Source organism: Arachis duranensis, chromosome 4 (assembly GCF_000817695.3).
Source record: "Arachis duranensis cultivar V14167 chromosome 4, aradu.V14167.gnm2.J7QH, whole genome shotgun sequence".
Classification (NCBI taxonomy): Eukaryota; Viridiplantae; Streptophyta; class Magnoliopsida; order Fabales; family Fabaceae; genus Arachis; species Arachis duranensis.
In genome coordinates, this window is record NC_029775.3 from 97459605 (window position 1) to 97470531 (window position 10927).

The 10927-nt window shown below is 38.2% G+C and overlaps 1 non-coding gene across 1 annotated transcript; it reads left to right on the plus strand.

Moving 5' to 3' along the window:
• Window positions 1-8956: 8956 nt before the first annotated feature.
• LOC127747214 (small nucleolar RNA R71) lies at window positions 8957-9063 on the plus strand. Its single transcript, XR_008009017.1, has one exon. It is a non-coding gene; the product is annotated as a small nucleolar RNA R71 (small nucleolar RNA).
• The last annotated feature ends 1864 nt before the right edge of the window (window positions 9064-10927 follow it).

The following is a 10927-nucleotide window of genomic DNA, read 5'->3' on the forward strand; positions in this document are numbered from 1 at the left end:
ATATATATATATATAGAAAATTAAAATGAATGGAAAAGTTTAATAAATATACATTGAATTGAAAGGAAGAAAGGGTAAAGCAGCGTGGAAGTCACTGTTACAGAGTTTACCGTGGAGGACCTGCTGGAGGGAGAACGCCATGGCTGCACAAAGCTCAACCTCGTCTTGAAGCAGGGCTTCGTCACATGGTAGGGTGCTACTTTGTTCCCATAGTGAGAAGCCGGTGTTGCAAATTTCGGGGACCAAGGAGAACCCAGGTCACAGATTTTGGGGTTGTGTCTACTTTGAGGTTTGTTTTTTTTTTACTTTTCCTCTGAATTGGGTCTTTTAGGTGATGGAATGGATGGTGATCTCGGTGGGTATGTGCAGGTGCAACAAGGCTACAATTTCTTTTGTTGGGCAGATCCAGAGACAGAAGTGAAACATTCAGAAATTGCTAGAATAAGGAAGAAGCTTTCGAGGATGAAATCAAGAACCAAAGTGGCAGAGTGGAAGCTGAAGGTCGTTGCAGTGTTAGGGTTTTTTGGGTGGGTTGGGTTTGAATGTTTGCTATTGCAGAGTTGGTCTAAAGCAACGCAACAGTGTCTAATTCCATTGAATCTAGTATGAAACATGTGTAGGTGTATTCTGCTGTTGTTATTCCTGGTGAATTGGGCTAGTGTTTATCTATTAAGGGAGTTCCTGATTGTGTTATGTTGAATCTATTTCAACATGTATATATGACTGTTTTATAAGCATGGTTGGATAATGAAATGAGAGCAAAACTTTTTCTTGGCAAAAACATGAATTCCATTACTAAACAATAACATAACAGTGTCATTAAAATGGTAAATGTCTAAATACATAATAAACATAGTGTTTGACATTACCATAAACTAATGATGCGGTATTTATAACCCACACTTACTAACCGGCAAGTGCACCGGATCGTACCAAGTAATACCTTACGTGAGTAAGGGTCGATCCCACGAGGATTGATGGATTAAGCAACAGTTATTGAGTGATAAGCTTAGTTAGGCAAGCAGAAATTGGTTTTGAGATGTTCAAAAAGTTTAAGTGTAAATTCAGAATATCAAAGACAGGCAGATTAATAAGTTGGGAATAAAATATTCGAGAAAACAGTTAAGGTTTCAGAGTTATCTATTTTTCCAGATTTATTTTCTTACTAACTATTTTAATCATGCAAGATTTAATTTCATGGAAAGCTATATATGACTAGACCCTAATTCCTTAGACCTTCCTAGTCTCCTCTAAAATTCATTAATTGCCAATTCCTTGCTCAATTAATTCTAATTAGAGGGTGATGATCAATTTCTAGTTATATGCCAAAAGAATTCTAATTATCCAAAAATAAGGGGATTATATGTCACGTATCCCGTTAAATACAAACAATTAAAATTCAGTATAATATGTTTTCAAGCTGTTATTCAAGTAAAGAACTTTTCCAAGTTTTACAAGAACTAAATTAGAACATGGGTCATACTTCTATTCCACTCATATTTCATAAAATGAAGAACAAAAACAATTATTGAAATATAAATCAAGACATAAATTAAATTAGAAAGATCAAACGAATAAATCCATATAAATAGCCAGAGCTCCTAACCTTAACAATGAAGGATTAGTTGCTCATGGTTCAGAGAAGAAAAATAAGGGTTCTGGTAACAATCTGGTATCTGTCTAAATGTACAGAGTTCCTATTTATTACTAATCCTAATAGGTTTAAAATCTAAAATTAAAAATAATATCTTTTCCTAAAAGATAAGATTTGAATGTAAATTCGAATTAATTAACAGATCTTCAGTTGATGGGTGGGGACCACTTGATTTGTCCATTCTGCAGCTTCTAATCTGTGTTTTCTGGGCTGGAAACTGGGTAAAAACAGCCCAGAAATCGAAACCATCATTTTCTGTATTATTGCAGATCGCGCATGTGACGCGTCCGCGTCGTCCACGCGCTCGCGTCATTTGTGCGGATTCTAGTCCACGCGTTCGCGTCAGGCACGCGATCGCGTCATTGCAATTTTTCCATTCCGCGCGGTCGCATGAGCCATGCGTCCGCGTCGGTCTTCACTGGTCATCCCTTTGGTTTCTTCTTTTTCTCTACAAAAACTTCATCAAATCCATCCGAATGCTACCTAAAATGAATAAAATTGCACAAAAATCAAAATAGCATCCATAGTGGCTAAAATATAATTAATTCTAAATTAAACTCAACAATTTAGATGCAAATTCACTAGGAAAAGATAGATAAGATGCTCACGCATCACAACACCAAACTTAAACTGTTGCTTGTCCTCAAGCAACCAAAACTAATATAAGCTTATGATGTGAATTAGCATGAGAATGAGAGTTTGATTAAGCTCATGTCTCTTTTTATAGTGGAGTTTATAACTGTAATCCTGAATAAGTTTGGCATCTCACTCTCCTTTGAATCAAGAATGTTATTATCATTCGGAATTAGAATCCGGATAATATTGTGAATTCTCTGATCTTTATATTTTAGTTTAATCCTTGAACACAGCAAAATTTACTTTAATTTATTTTTCTTTGGTGCTTTGCACCTTTGAGCCTAGCCGTGACTTTAAATGTTTTGCCTCAAACTTTACTTGACACAGAAACACCACAAGCACTTAACTGGGGAACTCTCTTTGAGTTCTGATTTTTCTTTTAATTACTCCCAGACAGTGGTGCTCAAAGCCTTTGGCATACTCTGTTAAACGTACTTGGTCTCAACTCTAAGTATTCTGTCTCAAGGATTACTTGACACAATCACACCACAAGCATATGACTAGGGAAACAACTCTTTGAGATTTTAATCATGTCCGACCTCCCTAGTCATTGATGCTCAGAGCCTTGGACCTTGCTTTTATTATTATTTATTTATTTATATAATGATTTTGTTCTTTTACTGTTTCTTTTGCTTCAAGGATTAAATTTTTGTTTATTTCAGAGAAGTCATAATAATTCTCTAAATTCATGTTCCTTATACATCAACATCCCTTGATTCAAATACAAGTATGTACTGTTCATATCATTCATTCAAAATTACAATTAATACCACCACATTTATGTAAATCAGACTATTCTTAAAATTAACTCAATTTCTCATGCAATACATCACTTCTTTTTCTTTTCTTTTTAGATTCAAGTTCAGTGAGTGGTATATGAAACATCTTTTCAGCATTAAAGCAATTAAAAGAAAACTAATCCTAGGATTCTAACTAATAAAAGATCATGCAATAGACAAAGTAAAATAGCAGAAAACTGGAACATAACATAGAAAAAGAGGGGAGGAATAAAAATGAAAGGAACTCAACCACCTTAGTTATCCTAGCTGTCGCTTTATTCTTCAGGTTGTGCTCCTCAGTGAAGATGATTCGCCTCCCTTTTGTGCCAGAAAACCAATAAGCGCAGCGTCAATACCAAACTTAAAGGTTTGCTTGTCCTCAAGCAAAGAAGAACTGAAAATAGAAGAGACAAATATTATGAGGAAAAAAAATAAAAGGAAAAAAGAATAAGAGAGAATTAGGATTGAGAGAGAGAGAGAATGAAAACTGGGCGACGCAAGCGACGCGGACGCGTGCAGCACGAGTACACGTGGGTCGCGAATGTTCTTAATGAAGCGTTAGCGTCAGGCACGCGTCCGCGTGCCCTGGTTTTTGTGCAATTTGCGCGAAGCCAGCCGCGCGCCCGTGCGACTCTCTGTTCACATGGCTTGGGAGCCAATTATTCATACGACGCGTTCGCGTCATGCACGCGCTCGCGTGGATGGCCATATGTGTGACTGACGCGAATGCGTCAGTCACGCTTCTGCGTGATCTAATTTGTGCTTTTAGCACACTTCCTGCCCCAAGCCATCACAACTCTCTGCCCAAACACTCTTTTACGTCGAATTGGCAGGTCACGCGTTCGCGTCGGTGACGCGCCCACGTGACTGGCGAAAATCACAAACGACACGAACGCGTGGGGTACGTGAACGCGTGGGATTTTTGTGCGAAAGGCTCCATTCCTGCGCCACTCTCGCGCAACTCTCTGTCAGATATCATTTTTGACGCACAAATAAGTGACGCGTCCGCGTCAGTGACGCTATCGCGTCGTGTGCCTTCTCTCGCTTTTTTTTTTGAAATATTGAAGTATTCAGTTCCTGGAATAATATAGCTGCATGATCAGAAAATTAGTAAAAACTCAAATAAAATAAATAAGAAAACTACTACTATGAAAAATAGCTAAGGATATGAAGTTATCGGGTTGCCTCCCGATAAGTGCTTCTTTAACGTCATTAGCTTGACGGTCAGTTCTGCTAGTTCAGCAGATGGGTGAACCTCTGGTGATCAATCTCGCCTCCAAGATAGTGCTTCAGCCTCTGGCCATTCACTGTAAATTTTCTGTCAGAATTCTCTTCTTGTATTTCCACATGACCATATGGTGAAGCTCTGGTAATCACAAACGGTCTTGACCATCGGGATTTCAGCTTCCCGGGAAAGAATTTGAGCCTTGAATTATATAAAAGTACTCTTTGTCCTGGCTTAAAGACTCTGATGGCAATCTTTTTGTCATGCAGTAGCTTGGTTCTTTTCTTGTAGAGCTTGGCATTCTTATAGGCTGAATATCTGAATTCATCAAGCTCATTCAACTGAAGCATTCGCTTGATTCCTGCAGCTTCTAAATCAAGATTCAGATACCTGATTGCCCAGTAAGCTTTATGCTCCAGCTCAACTAGCAAGTGACAGGCTTTGCCATAGACCAACTGATAAAGGGACATGCCAATGGGAGTCTTGTACGCTGTCCAGTATGCCCAGAGAGCATCATCAAGCTTCCTAGACCAGTCTTTTCTGAAAATACTAACAGTCTTCTCTAGAATCCTCTTAAGTTTCCTGTTGGAAACTTTAACCTATCCACTTGTCTGAGGATGATAGGGGGTTGCCACTTTATGACGGACTCCATATCTCTGCAGAAGAGAGTCCAACTGTCTGTTGCAGAAATGGCTTCCTCCATCACTAATAAGTGTCCTTGGAACACCAAACCGGCTAAAAATATATCTCTGAAGAAAGCTCATTACCACTTTAGCATCATTGGTGGGCAAAGCCACAGCTTTCACCCATTTGGACACATAGTCGACTGCCACTAGAATATAGTTGTTTGAATGTGAGGGTGGAAAAGGTCCCATGAAATCAATACCCCACACATCAAACAACTCAACCTCAAGAATTTCCTGCTGTGGCATTTCATGGTTGGCGGGGAGATTTGCAGCTTTTTCACATTTGCCACAGTGCTTCACAAATGCCCTTGAGTCCCTGAAAAGAGTTGGCCAGAAAAACCCGCTCTGAAGGACTTTTGTAGCTGTCCTTTCACCACCAAAGTGGCCTCCATAATCAGACCCATGACAGTGCCAAAGAATCTGCTGCTTTTCCTCATCCGGGACACATCTCCGGATTATTCCATCTGAGCACCTTTTAAAAAGGTATGGTTCTTCCCAAATGTAGTACTTTGTATCAGTTAGTAGCTTCTTCACCTGTTGCCTACTGTACTCCCTTGGGATAAAATTCATGGCCTTATAATTTGCAATGTCTGCAAACCATGGTGCCTGCTGAATGAGGAATAATTGCTCATCTGGAAACATCTCAGTCACAGCTGTGGGTGGTTGTACTCTTGCTTCCGGCTCAATTCTGGAGAGATGGTCAGCTACTTGATAATCTGACCCTTTTCTGTCTTTTATCTCAATATCAAACTCCTGAAGGAGCAACACCCATCTGATTAATCTTAGTTTAGAATCCTGTTTGGTTAGAAAGTACTTCAAAGTAGCATGATCAGTATAAATAATAACCTTAGAACCAAGTAAATAGGACCTAAACTTATCAACAGCGTACACAACAGCTAATAATTCCTTTTCTGTAGTTGTGTAATTCTTTTGGGCATCGTTTAACACACGACTGTCATAGTAAATGACATGTACAAGCTTACCATGCCTCTGTCCTAAAACAGCTCCTATAGCAAAATCACTAGCATCACATATTAATTCAAATGGTAGATCCCAGTCAGGGGGAGCTATAATGGGGCAGAGGTAAGGTTAGCTTTCAGAGTTTGAAAAGCATGCAGACAATTAGAATCAAAGACAAAAGGGACATCAGCAACCAAAAGGTTGCTTAGAGGTTTTGCAATTTTAGAAAAATCCTTTATAAATCTTCTATAAAATCCTGCATGACCCAAGAAACTCCTGATTGCCTTAACATTAGTTGGTGGTGGTAATTTTTCAATTACCTCTACTTTTGCTCTATCAACCTCAATTCCTTTACTTGAAATCCGGTGTCCAAGAACAATACCTTCTGTAACCATAAAATGGAATTTTTTCCAATTTAAAACAAGGTTTGATTCTTGACACCCTTTCAAGACAAGAGATAAATGTTTAAGGCAGGATTCAAAAGAATTACCAAAAACAGAAATGTCATCCATAAATATCTCAATAAACTTTTCAACCATATTACAAAAAATTGAAAGCATACACCTCTGAAAAGTTGCTGGAGCATTGCAAAGTCCAAAAGGCATTCTTCTATAGGCAAATACTCCAAAGGGGCATGTAAATGCTGTCTTCTCCTGATCTTAAGGGTCCACTACAATTTGATTATATCCAGAATATCCATCTAGAAAACAATAAAATGCATGACCAGCTAACCTCTCAAGCATCTGATCAATGAAAGGCAGGGGAAATGACCTTTTCTTGTAGCAGTGTTGAGCCTCCTGTAGTCTATACAAATTCTCCATCCTGTGACTGTTCTTGTGGGGATAAGCTCATTCTTTTCGTTCTTGATCACTGTCATCCCTCCTTTCTTGGGAACTACCTGCACAGGACTTACCCAAGGACTGTCAGAAATGGGATAAATAATTTCTACTTCTCATTGTTTCATTACCTCTTTTTGGACCACCTCTTTCATGGTTGGATTGAGTCTCCTTTGTGGTTGCACAACTGGTTTAGCATCATCTTCAAGGAGGATCTTGTGCATACACTTGGTTGGACTAATCCCTTTTAAGTCACTAATGGTCCACCCAAGAGCTGTTTTATGGCTCTTGAGCACTAAAATAAGCGCCTCTTCCTCTGCAGGCTTCAGGGAAGAGCTAATAATCACTGGATATGAGTCATTCTCACCCAAGAATACATATTTCAGGGAAGGGGGTAGGGATTTGAGCTCGAGCTTGGGGACTTCCTCCTCTACTTTAGGCGTGTGGACCATAGCCTTCTGGGGTGGTGAATTATCAATTTCAACTAATTCATACTCAGATATAGGATCCAGAATGTCATCAAGTACCTCAGCTTTCAGTACCTCTTGAACAAATGGTTCAATAACATCTATTTTCATACACCCTTCAGAATCATTAGGGTGCTTGAGAGCTTAAAAAACATGAAGGACCACCTGTTCTTCATTGACTCTCAGGGTTAATTCACCATTTTGTACATCAATCAGAGCTCTACATGTAGCTAAAAAGGGTCTACCAAGTATGATAGAGGATTTTACTTCCTCTTCCATGTCTAATACAACAAAATCAATAAGAAAGATGAATGGTCCTACTTTAACAAGTAAATCCTCAATAACACCCACAGGTAATTTAATAGAAAATTCAGCAAGTTGAAGAGAAATACGAGTGGGTTTTACTTCCTCAATTTGAAGCTATTTCATCACTGAAAGTGGCATGAGATTGATGATGGCTCCAAGGTCACATAAAGCTCTCTGAATGGTGACATCTCCAATGGTGCAAGGAATGACAAAGCTCCCTGGGTCTGGCATCTTCTCAGGAAGGTTGTGTTGAATAATGGCACTGCATTCCTTGGTTAATACCACTGTTTCTTGTTCTTTCCAGTTCCTCTTGTTGGTCAACAATTCTTTCATAAATTTAGCATAGAGAGGCATTTGCTCCAGAGCCTCTGCAAAGGGAATGTTGATCTGTAGCTTCTTGAAGACATCTAAAAATTTAGAGAATTGCTTTTCTTTCGAAGCCTTCTGAAGCCTCTGAGGGTATGGCATTTTCGGCTTATATTCAGGAGCCTTTGGCAAGGTAGGATAAGTGTCAAGAGAATCAGGGAAAGGATTGTCTGCACGCTTAGGAGGTGTGTGCTCGACTTCTTCCTTCTTCTCCTCTATGGCTTCTTTTTCAACTAATTCTTCATTGGCCTTGGTCTCAGAACCAGTTACTTACCACCTGGAAATGTGCTTGCAGACCTCTCAGGTAATTGCTTGCTTATTTGGCCCATTTGCATTTCTAAGTTTCTAATGGAGGCTCTGGTTTCCTGCACGAAACTCATCATCATCTCCCAATTAGAATCTTCCTTGGATTTAGAGTTTGCCTGATGAGGTGGTTGTTGCTGTTGAGCCTGAAATTGGCGGTTATTGTAATTATTCTATTGGAAGCCGCCCTGAGAATTATTGTTAAAATTCTGAGGTCTCTGAGATTGGTCTCTCCACCCAAAATTTGGGTGATTCCTCCATCCTTGATTGTAGGTCTTAGAATAGGGATCATTGTTGGGATTTCTAGTAGCACTCCCCATGTAATTGACATGTTTAGAAGAAGCTTGAGCATAATCATAGTTATCATTCTGCACAAAATTACCTGTCATGTCATAAGAGGCTTCTTGAGGGGGATTTTGGGTGTTGATAGCTGAGACTTGCATGCCACCCATCTGTTGAGTAAGAAAATTTATTTGCTGAGACATAAGCATGTTCTAAGCAAGAATAGCATTAAGAGTTTCCACTTCCATGACACCCTTCTTCTGAGGAGCCTCAGAGTTCACAGGATTCTTGTTAGAGGAGTATAAATATTGGTTGCTAGCAACCAATTCAATAAGCTCAATAGTCTCCTCCGGTGTCTTCTTTTTGTGCAATGAACCTCCTGCAGAATTATCTAAGCACATTTTGGACATTTCACCCAAGCCTTCATAAAATATGTCTATTTGTGTCCATTTGGAGAACATGTCTGGAGGGCATTGCCTAGTCAGTAGCTTGTATCTCTCCCAAGCTTCATATAGAGTCTCACCATCCTTCTGTCTGAAGGTATGAACCTCCATCCTAAGCTTAGTCAGCTTCTTTGGTGGGAAAAATTTTGTGAGAAACTTAGTAACCACCTTGTTCCAAGTATCCAAACTGTCCTTGGGTTGAGAATCTAGCCATAGTTTTGCTCCATCCCTCAGAGCAAACGGGAAGAGCATTAGTTTGTACACATCTGGGTTCACTCCATTTGTCTTCACAGTATCACAAATCTACTGAAAACTTGAAATGAATTGATTTGGGTCTTCGTGGGGAAGACCATGATACTGGTAGTTTTGTTGCACCAGGGTGACCAGTTGAGGCTTCAACTCAAAGTTGTTCGCATTAATAGGAGGCACCACAATGCTCTTTCCATACAGATCTGCAGTAGGAGTAGAGAAAGAGCCAAGTACTCTCCTTTGTTCATTCCTATTCGGGTTTGCCGCATTGGTATTATCATTATTAGTCGGATCCATAGTGGATTCTGCAGCCTTGTATAGTCTTGCTTGTTGTAAACGCCGCCTGAAAGTCCTTTCAGGTTCAGGATCAAATTCTAAGAGATGTTCTTTGTCTCTGTTCCTGCGCATAAACAAACAGAAAACAAGAAAGATTGGGAATCTCTACGTCAGAGTGTAGAGAATTTCCAGTGAGGTAACTCTGTGTAAAGAGATAAAAATATTGAATAAAATAAATAGAAAAATAATAAATAGTCAACACCAAACTTAATTTCAGAAATTAAGAAAAATATTGGTCCTATTTTTTTATTAAAAATTTTTTTTAAAGGTTAAAAATAGAAATAAAACTAATAAAATATTAAAAAAAATAACGGAAAGAAACAGAATGAAAATAAAAGAAAAGGAAAATAAAAAGGAAAATAAAAAAATGGACGCAGGTTTTAAAAACAAAATTCAAACGTTAAATGAAGTAAAAAAAATTAAAACGGGGGATACGGGTGCTAACGAAAGACAAGGAAATTTTTTTTTTGAAAAATATTAAACAATTTTTAATTAAATTAAAATTAAAACGCCTAATCTAAACAATCAAACAACTAATAGTTATTAATCACAGTCAATCCCCGGCAACGGCACCAAAAACTTGATGCGGTATTTATAACCCACACTTACTAACCGGCAAGTACACCGGGTCGTACCAAGTAATACCTTACATGAGTAAGGGTCGATCCCACGAGGATTGATGGATTAAGCAACAGTTATAGAGTGATAAGCTTAATTAGGCAAGCTGAAATTGGTTTTGAGATGTTCAAAAAGTTTAAGTGTAAATTCAGAATATCAAAGACAGGCAGATTAATAAGTTGGGAATAAAATATTAGAGAAAACAGTTAAGGTTTCAGAGTTATCTATTTTTTCCAGATTTATTTTCTTACTAACTATTTTAATCATGCAAGATTTAATTTCATGGCAAACTATATATGACTAGATCCTAATTCCTTAGACCTTCCTAGTCTCCTCTAAAATTCATTAATTACCAATTCCTTGGTCAATTAATTCCAATTAGAGGGTGATGATCAATTTCTAGTTTATATGCGATTTCTAGTTTATATGCCAAAAGAATCCTAATTATCCAAAAATAAGAGGATTATATGTCACGTATCCCGTTAAATACAAACAATTAAAATTCAGTATAATATGTTTTCAAGCTGTTGTTCAAGTAAAGAGCTTTTCCAAGTTTTACAAGAAATCAATTAGAACATGGGTCATACTTCCGTTCCACTCATATTTCATAAAATGAAGCACGAAAACAATTATTGAAATATAAATCAAGACATGAATTAAATTAGAAAGATCAAACGAATAAATCCATACAAATAGCCAGAGCTCCTAACCTTAACAATGAAGGATTAGTTGCTCATGGTTCAGAGAAGAAAAATAAGGGTTCTGGTAACAATCTGGTATC